This window comes from Telmatherina bonti (genome assembly GCF_933228915.1).
Source record: "Telmatherina bonti genome assembly, chromosome: 13".
Lineage (NCBI taxonomy): Eukaryota > Metazoa > Chordata > Actinopteri > Atheriniformes > Telmatherinidae > Telmatherina > Telmatherina bonti.
The window spans coordinates 28995952-29005242 of NC_136611.1; positions in this window are offsets into that span (position 1 = coordinate 28995952).

Here is a 9291-nt window from a genome sequence, read left to right on the forward strand (position 1 = left end):
GGACATTTCTGGGGATTTTGTCCTTGTGCAAGTACAACAGCTAGAGTTACGAAGGCTAATAAACTAATGTTAGCATGAAGCTACGCAGCCATGTTAAGCTAGTTTGATGAATGTCCTAGCTAAGATGATGTAGGATAACTGTGCATGTTTAGCTTTCAGTGAGTGTATTTAGGCAATAAACATCAACTCATTTAATCAAGATTTTCACATCGGAGCTGAAAATAAACTGAGAATGATCCTTGAAAGACCACCTCTGTATCCAGGTTACTTAGCGACGGCTAAACTATAGCTACATTTAATTTAAACAGGAGGCTAATATGCCTGGTAGCTGATTTTAATTTAAGCAACAGCATGAAAATAGAAAAAAAATATATCTTATAATATGTCTAATATGATCAACATCAAAGTTCAATTGACATCAAATTGAACAAACTTAATAAAGTCAAACAGATAAGACATTAAACTGTGATTTTCCTTTTGAATCACTGTGAATTTTCATGCTCAGTTTCACTGCCTTCTTTCCTCTTTGGCTACAAAGCTGATTGAAACTAGAGAACAATCTATAATACGCACATAGACAAGAACCCCACAGAGAATACAGCTTAATCTGCACTGTTAGCTTCCAGTCCTGTCTGTACATGGCTGGCTCAGGAAATCCAGCTCTTCATATAGTATACGTAGGAGGGATTATCTCTAGCGATTCACAATTCAGGTCAATTTTCCCCGGCAACAACAGAGAAACAGATTTTGAAGGGTTTGGGGGAAACTAAACCCCAAAGAGCTTTAGCTTTAAGGCAACACTTTTCTTGAGAGCGTAGACTGCTGGATTCAAAATGTGGAGACATGTAGACCTACACCACTTCCACATCTTTACTGTCCCAGAACCGACATTACGGTTGTGTGAGGAGTGACCAGAAACAGATCAAAGTCCTTAGCACGTCTGGCGAATGAAGGAAGCACGGCAAGTTGTTGAGAAAAGTGGGGAAAAGTCTCATTAAGAAGTGGAGCACAGGTGAACTCCCTCGAGCCGCCGCCGCCGCTCTCTTTGCTTCACTCCTGGCTGTTTGGACTATTTCATCACAGTGGGACATTAGGTTTACTTTGGCACAAATCTAGAGTTAGGAAACTAATTTTGAGCGTTTACCTCACTTACTTCCAGTTACCTTCCAGTGTCAGGTGGAGTTTATAAAAGCAAAGGGAGATTCTTAGCTGCTCGATCACTGCAGGTGGATGTTGAATTTTGCTGTGTGAACAAGTTTGCTGTCTCTTGTGATAAATTTAGAATATCACATCTTTATTCAAACACATGCTTTCATATGCATTGCAGTTGAGAGAGTCCAACAGAAGAAGGTAGGATTGACCTTAAAGCAGAAGTAGGATACTAAAATATAAACTGGATCATAAAGAGATTGAAATAAAACTTAATGAATGGTTTTAACTCAGAGCTGTGGCAGCTTGATGCTAAACGACTGAGAACCAAAGTTGTCATAATCAATCCAAAGGTCTTTTCGCAACGTTAGCTTTTTGACAGAAAACTGCTTTCAGCTGCTGCTGATCTGTCACATTTCATCTCATTGCAATTTCATGGGTAAACATTTGTGGAGCAGAGTGGAGAAATCTCCTGTCTTTATCAGAGATGAATGGCTCCGATGTTTCATTGCATCTGCAATCGCCTGGTGGTTAATATCTATTGAGAGGAGTGTATTAAAGCGTGTCCCATATGATGAGTAGTTCCCTCCTTCCTCCCAACGGAAGAAGGAAATTACAGCTCAACTGAACATCATTTCATTTAACGCGCACATTCATTGTAGCGAGTTAGGGAATGACAAGAGAGGTTTTAATCACAGCATTTTTAAGGAGCAAATAAAATCATCATTACCTCTTCATAAACTTGCGTCATCCTTTTCATCTGACCTGCAGTTCAAACTGGCTTTGATTAGAAAGGAATCAAAATGAGGAAGTTCAGGTTAGGGCTGCCTTTTTTTTTCTCAGATGAGAAAGGAGCTTAATTTTCTTAAAAGTCAGGATGATAGATCAGCTCGATGACAGAGATAAACCACCGGTTCAGCCCCGACTTTCTTTCACTTAATTTCACGAAGCCTCTCATGCCCATAAATCAGGGCAGGATCTCTGTTTTAATTCGGATCTCTGCATAGATTGCCTCAGTCCTGTTCTTTCTGTGTTAAAGGGATAGCACCATGCTAATTTATCTTCATGTGAAAAGGGATAGTTTCAGGAGGTTATTAAATTTCTTCCATCCCCAGATGAAAGTGTGCTGCATGTCCGCGTACACGCAGAAACTGCTGAGCAAGGCAAGACCAGGAAACCTGGAAATCTTGTATCTCTCATTCATCTATTATGTGCTTACATATATGGTCTGAAGCTGGTCTTCTATCGCTTCCCCTTAGCTTCATCATCTTTTCCTACAAAATCTGCCTCATGAATCTTCTTCTATGCGCGCTGTAGTCATGCCTGCATTTTGATACTGTTTGGAATTCCAAAAGTTTGGCCCGCATGTGAAAGAAAACCGTTCCTGTTTTGACAAAATGGAGCATTTATTCAAAAGGCCACTTTCTGCCTCGGGCTTGTTCATGATTGGCTATGAACGCACATCATTTGTGTCCACTTATTGTCTTGGACAAAGCTGCTGTGAATGTTGAATAGAGCGAAGTTCAGCACTGATTGTGTTTTAGTGCATTTTGTCCTCAGCTGGATTTCAGTCACATCAGACAGATTTAGTTAGATTAAAACTGTTCCAAAATGACAAACAAAACTGAATATAGTCTTGGCATAAAACTGACAACATTAAGTCTTGTTGTGAGAAAAGTCAGCACAGATGAAAAACCACTGCTTCGTAATTATGCTGTTGGTGTGCCAATACCTTATCGGGGGACTTAAAATACCTCTTCGTTAATTTTTTGTAGTTATAAAAAAGTATCTGAGATGTAGCCTGGCATAAGTGTAAAACTTCAGAATTGGTGAAATCCTAGTCAGTGACAATTTAAAGCTCCAATGAAGGCTAATCCTCACACCAGGCAAAAGTCTGGACATCAACAAAGACCTCCAAGGTTGATTAGCTGAAATTATTAAAGTTTTTGGCTAAACTCAAACAGTAAGTTTTGTCATAACATTTGTGTGTATTGCTAGTATACAGTCATTTGTGTACGTGTACATGCAAATATGCATGAATACACATCTATGCAGATATGTGGGTATGTATGTATGTCCATGTATGCGGACAGATCTCCCCTGTTTGCATATGTAGGGGCTAAGCCAATGCTTTAAGCCACTGGAATGTTAGGATCGGAAAGTTTTGCTGACTCGCTTTACCTGATGTGGATGAGGTTGATGAATTGTCCAGATGCTGCAGTTGCAGTTTAAAAGCAGATTTATTTACCATTTCGAACTCCAATATTTCCATAGTCAATAAACCAACGGCATTCTGCGCGTACAGCGTGTTCCTGGCAAAGCGGTCAAAACTGAATTACTTTTCCGGCCTAACACACACCTTACACACACAATTTCCTGTCTTATATAGTCTTTCATTAATTGGCCGCTACAGCATGTTTACGTAAGTCCATAAACCTTCCTCTGCAATGCATACTGGGTAGGCTTGTATTTTGTTACTATATATTGTGTTTTATTTATTTTTTTTAAATTGAATTTGTTTTTAATATTTGTATTTAATAGTCTACTAATTGTTTTTTTTCCCCTGTCCTTCCTGTATTAAGCTGTGGTGACACACACCTTTCCCTGTATTGGGATAAATAAAGTCTATCCTGTGTTATCTTACGTGACTTTTGCAGTCACATATCTCCGACAGAAGTTGTGGGAAACAAGATGATCAACACGCTTAATGTTGTCTAAACAAGATGCAATTAGCTTTTCAATATGTAAAGTTATTTAGTGTTTCAGATGAAGTTTTACATGACCGGGTAGATGAAGACACAGAAAAAGCTTGAATTCTTCAAACATCTTAATGTGTGGATGGGCATAAATATTTTGGATTAAGACCATTTATGATACATGTTACCTTATTTCTGTACATATTTACATGCATTTTGGGATTTCACAGCATCATCAACACATCTTTTGTATAAAGAAACTGTAACTAGGAGTTTAACATGGACTTCAGTCTTCATAATGCAGGCCATCTTCAGCACACAAGATACCTAGGAATTCCTTGTGAATGACGCAAAAACATCAACGCAAGTTAAAATGAGTAAGTAATGGCTTTTATCGTACCATGAACTTTAATTTTCCCACAAAATAGCAGAAGTTAACAGAACTAAGCAACTGAAGTCAAGTGATTTACAGGTAATCACACTAACAAAGTGATTACTCCAGAGTGGCATGCCTCAACTTGGCTCCTCCCAGCCAGCAGTGCATAAGCCACTTTTCTATACAACTATTTGTAATTTCTTTGGTTTGCTTCTCCCTTCTTTATGACTTAATAAGGAGCAAATAAAAAGTAACCTTGATCAATTGGAATTTCCCTCTTGGATTAATGAATTATTTTTCATTTTACTGGTTATACAGTTTGATTGGTTAGAACAACCAAAAACAGAGCAAATGTTGGGCATTTTCCAGAGATCAAGAACACATTGGCCACACACTTTCTGGTCCATATTAAGCTAGGCTGAATGCAATCTATGTAACACAAAACTTTCAGGATACGTGTAATGTTTCATGAAACCCAGCCATATAAGGAAACAAGGAAACTGTCTGTAACAGCTGCATTGTAAAAAAAAAAAAAAAAATGTATTTAGCATGAAGCACAACCTTTCCTGGCCCCTAACAAGTTAATGTTATTGCAAAAATCTAACTAAGAATTCACTGTTAATTTCAAGAGTATAAACAAACAAAGTATATGAATGGTACCGCTGAAGGACAAATTCTTGGTTGCTATAGTCATTGACATTTTTGTTGCATAAAGCTTTAGTGTTAAAATGCAAAGAATGTTCGTATTAGGCATATTTTTGTAAATGAAAAGAAAAGAAACCTGCTTCTCAGTCCATGGCTGTAAATAGTGCCATGGTGATTAATAATTACCAGGAGTGAGACATGGAAGGTGGTTATTACATAAGAACATGTATAGAGATGTTGGTCACTGACCAGCTGATCGATAAAACATTAAGCTGCATCTGTGTCAGAGAAAGGAAAATTTATTGTATAATCTTGAGTCTTTTTTAGTGAAACTGCAATGTTTGGAGCTTTGAATTAATAACTATCTCACATTCTGCCATGAAAGAGACAAGGGCTACTTTCCTACCAAAGCCCATGCAAATGTAATTGTTCTGGGACTCTGACCAACGAGCTTCACTCAGTCTGCAAAAGATAAAAAAAAAAAAAAACAAGCAGAAATTATGAATATCCACCAATGAAATGCAATACTTCTGCTGGGTATACAAAAGACCAGAGAAAATGCACAATTTGTTTCCATCAGCATAACTAAAGGAGAATTTTCTTTCTTCAGTGTCTTCTTTGTGTCTTTCCATGGGTAATTCATGTATTGCAGCCTGATCAAATGATATTAGCCATGTTTCCAGCCTATAAAATCATGCCCAATAGAACACAAGCATATAATAAGACGAATAAAGCACATAAATGGCACAGAGCTACATTCCTTCTATGCTTGGTGAAGGCATCTGTGCACAAGCAACAGGTCAAAGTGGATTACAATGCTGCCACGTTGCTCAAATCAAGCTTGTTTTTGTGTGTATTTTTCATCTCAGCATCATATAATACAGTCATCCCTCAATCAGAGTTCAGCGGTGAAAATCTAATCATACTGGTTTGAGGTTTCGGAAAGCTATCTGCTTTAATCCAATTCTTGACAAATATCCCTGTCACAGTACTCCTACTCCCCCTGTAACCACTACCCAATTCGGTGGGCTAATTTTACAGATTGATCTCATCAGGGATGAGACAGATGTGGAGGCTTGACAGTGTTTGAATGCTGGAGACAGCTGCTTATAACTCCCACACCCTCGCCCATCCCATTGAGAAGAATATTCCACTGCTGTGACCTCAAGTGGCCCACATGGATGTCTGGACAATGATAGACGGACACAGAGCTTCTTTCTGGCTGGCACGGCGCTCTTCCTCACATCATACCCTGCATTCTCCGGAGCCTGGGCGTTGCAGTGCCTTCCCCAGTCATCTCTGAAATCCTAAAGGGCAACTTGCTCAGCCGTGAAAAACAGCCAAAATACTTACACTTGCCATAAATGCCCATAAGCTAGGCAATCTTTCATGCTCTATAATGTTGTTCTCAGCAACACGGCAACACTAAAGGCTTCTGATAGGAAAAACAAAAGACAAATGACTGACCGTGCCCTTTTCTAATCTATCAATTTCTCCGAGAGCCTTTTGTCCTTCAGGCTGTGTCACACGTGGGCCTGGCAGCTCACTGCTGTAATTATATCACCCTGAAAAGGCCTGGGACTCTGTCTGAACCTGCACTGGTACATTTATTCGATGACCTTTCAGCCAAGACCACCTTGATTGAGATCTTCCCTGAAACTGCTCTGATATATCTGCTTCCTGTTACAAATATGTTTTGTCAAGTTTTTTGACATCTCTGTAAAACAGTCCTGCAAAGGCAAAAAAAAAAAAAAAAAATATGATGCATGTTGGCAGATGTGGCGTTTATACTGGGTTTCACTGGATTTCAGGGTGATACTGAACATTTCCTGGCACTCTGTAGAGCTATTGGAGTGTCTCCATCCTGCTGGGTAATGTGAGGGGACTGGTACCATTAGTAGACAGACTGTGGGCACTGGATGGAGACTTAAGACCCATTGTTAGAGGAGCAGCTTAAATACCAGCATGTTGTTAATACCCCCACATAGTTATTCACACATACTGCCTCTTCACATGGGCATGGAGACACATGTACACGTCAGCACTCCTACCTTTGTGCACTATTTCCAAGAGAACACCTCTATTATTTCCAATGGCTCCTCTACCTCCACTATGTGCATGTATGTGTGTGTGTGTGTGTGTGTGTGTGTGTGTGTGTGTGTGTGTGTGTGTGTGTGTGTATGAGAGTATGTGAAGCAGCCCGTACAGTATATAACAGGGTAGTTCTTCTCTGGTAAGTGAGGTGAATTGTGCTGTATAACCACTTAACCCCCCCTCCACGCCACCCTCCCATGGCAATCCCAATAAAACCTGGATTATTTTTATAACCCAACGTATGGCTGCTGACTTTACAAGCTCCCCTTCAGCTCCTATGTGACTGAGAGCAAAGAGCAGGGGGGAAGAAGAAGGAAAGACAGGCCAGGTCAATTCAGCTCTGTGTGTGTAAAAGTGCAGCATATCCAAAACCATCAATGAAGGGCTTTTCTGCTGGAAAGGAAAAATAAACACCCTTACCGACTCTTTTCCTTTAACTTGTGCTTCAGTCTGGCTGTACAGACGGCACTGCAGCAGCTCCAGCTCCCAACCAGTCCTGGTGGATTTCCCATCCAGTCTGCTAACATCAGCTTTATCTCATGGAAAGGTCAAATGTAGATGTGTTTGTACAGTTGAAGGTCTTCTTTGTCCGCGGCAGTCCAATGCAGAATCCAAGTAAATTTTTTGCATTTTCAAACAACAGTCGCTGCTTTCACACCCTTCCATTTTGCCCAGTAAGACGACAAGGTATGAAGTTATGTGTTTGCAAATTGAAATGTTGCAAATACGATCAATGTGATCAGTTTAGTGGGTCTTGTTTTAAAAACAGAAGCTAATTCAATTTATGGTTTTGTTATTTCTAACAGGCTCCACCAATCGTCTCCTTCCAAGATTGTGTAGTTCTGCAGTTTTTTTTTAAACTTAATAGCTACTTCCAAAGAAAATATTATCAAAGCTGGGGAGTATTTTACTTTCTTCCAGCACACACTCACAGCCCTCATTTTCATCTATGTGGTCTCTAATTTGAAACTTTTTGTCCTTTCTGTTTAGCTTCCCCGCTTGCTGATGAGAGAGGCAGTTACATTGTTGTAATAGTTTTTGTCTGTAAAGCAGCACAAAGCTGCCAAAGAGGAACACGATTAATAAATCAGGTAATGTAATTCAGAAATACTTGGACTTCTTTCAAAAGTAATATATTAATTTGCTTATCAGCCTCTTGGAAAAGCATTTTCAGAGCACTAAATTACTTTGTTATCACAGCTGTGAAATTGTCAGTTGCATCCTCTTATCCTCAAAAATTGAGACTGAACTTCATTTCCTGTCCTCTCTGCGACGCCTGATAAAATCAAAGCTGAGTGAATATTTCCTCCAGGCAAAGCGAACATCTTCAACCATTTCTCATTCCAGCTGGGTGTGATGTGTGAGGGGACGATGACTAATTCCATAGAAAATTAATCAGAGAGAGACGGGTGGGTGGGGGGTGTAGTTCCTGGATAATTCCACTTTTTAATTTTATATTTAGAAACGGCGATAATAAAAGTAACGACTTATTTCTGTGATTGGAAAGCGTAATGTGGCATCACTTAAATTGAAATCGCCATTTGTTTCACTCCATTGTTGGACGGCTCCCTGGAAAGGGCTTGGAGAGGGAGAGGGGGAGGGGGGGGGGGGGGGGGGGGGGCTTTTCGGGAGCTGCTGCATCAGCATGTGTGCAGTAATGTGATAGCAAGGCCTGGCCACACAAAGAAAACACAACCAGTGCTCTAACAACCTAGTAAGACCCTGGGAGGGGCATGGGTGGGGGGCTGTCAATGTTTGGGGAGTGGGCTGTAAAGCTGGGCAAGACTGCTTCAATAATTATGCTGCCTTCAAGTGCTGGCGGAAATATTGAAATGAAAATGTAAGAAGAACATTAAACACAGAGGTGTGACCTTGAGGGAGAAATAAAACCGGAAAGCTTTGCTGGCACGTCCGAGGCATACTTTTCCACTTTTTAATCTCTTTCAGTGCCATATGTCCCCCATTTTCATTCCTCCATATCTGCCATTGTTCGGTTCTGTTACTTTTCATTATTTTAATTTATCATGCATGTCATCTTTGAGGGCTGCACGGTGGCACTGTGGCCTCACAGCAAGAAGGTCACTGGTTCGATCCTTGGCTGGTTTGGTCAGTGGCCTTTCTGTGTGGAGTTTGCATGTTCTCCCCGTGTATGCGTGGGTTCTCTCCGGGTACTCCGGCTTCCTCCCACCATCCAAAGACATGCATGATAGGTTAATTGGTCACTCTAAATTGCCCCTAGGTGTGAGCGTGAGTGGTTGTTCGTCTCTCTGTGTGGCCCTGCGATGGACTGGCAGGCTGTCCAGGGTGTACCCTGCCTGTCGCCCAAAGCCG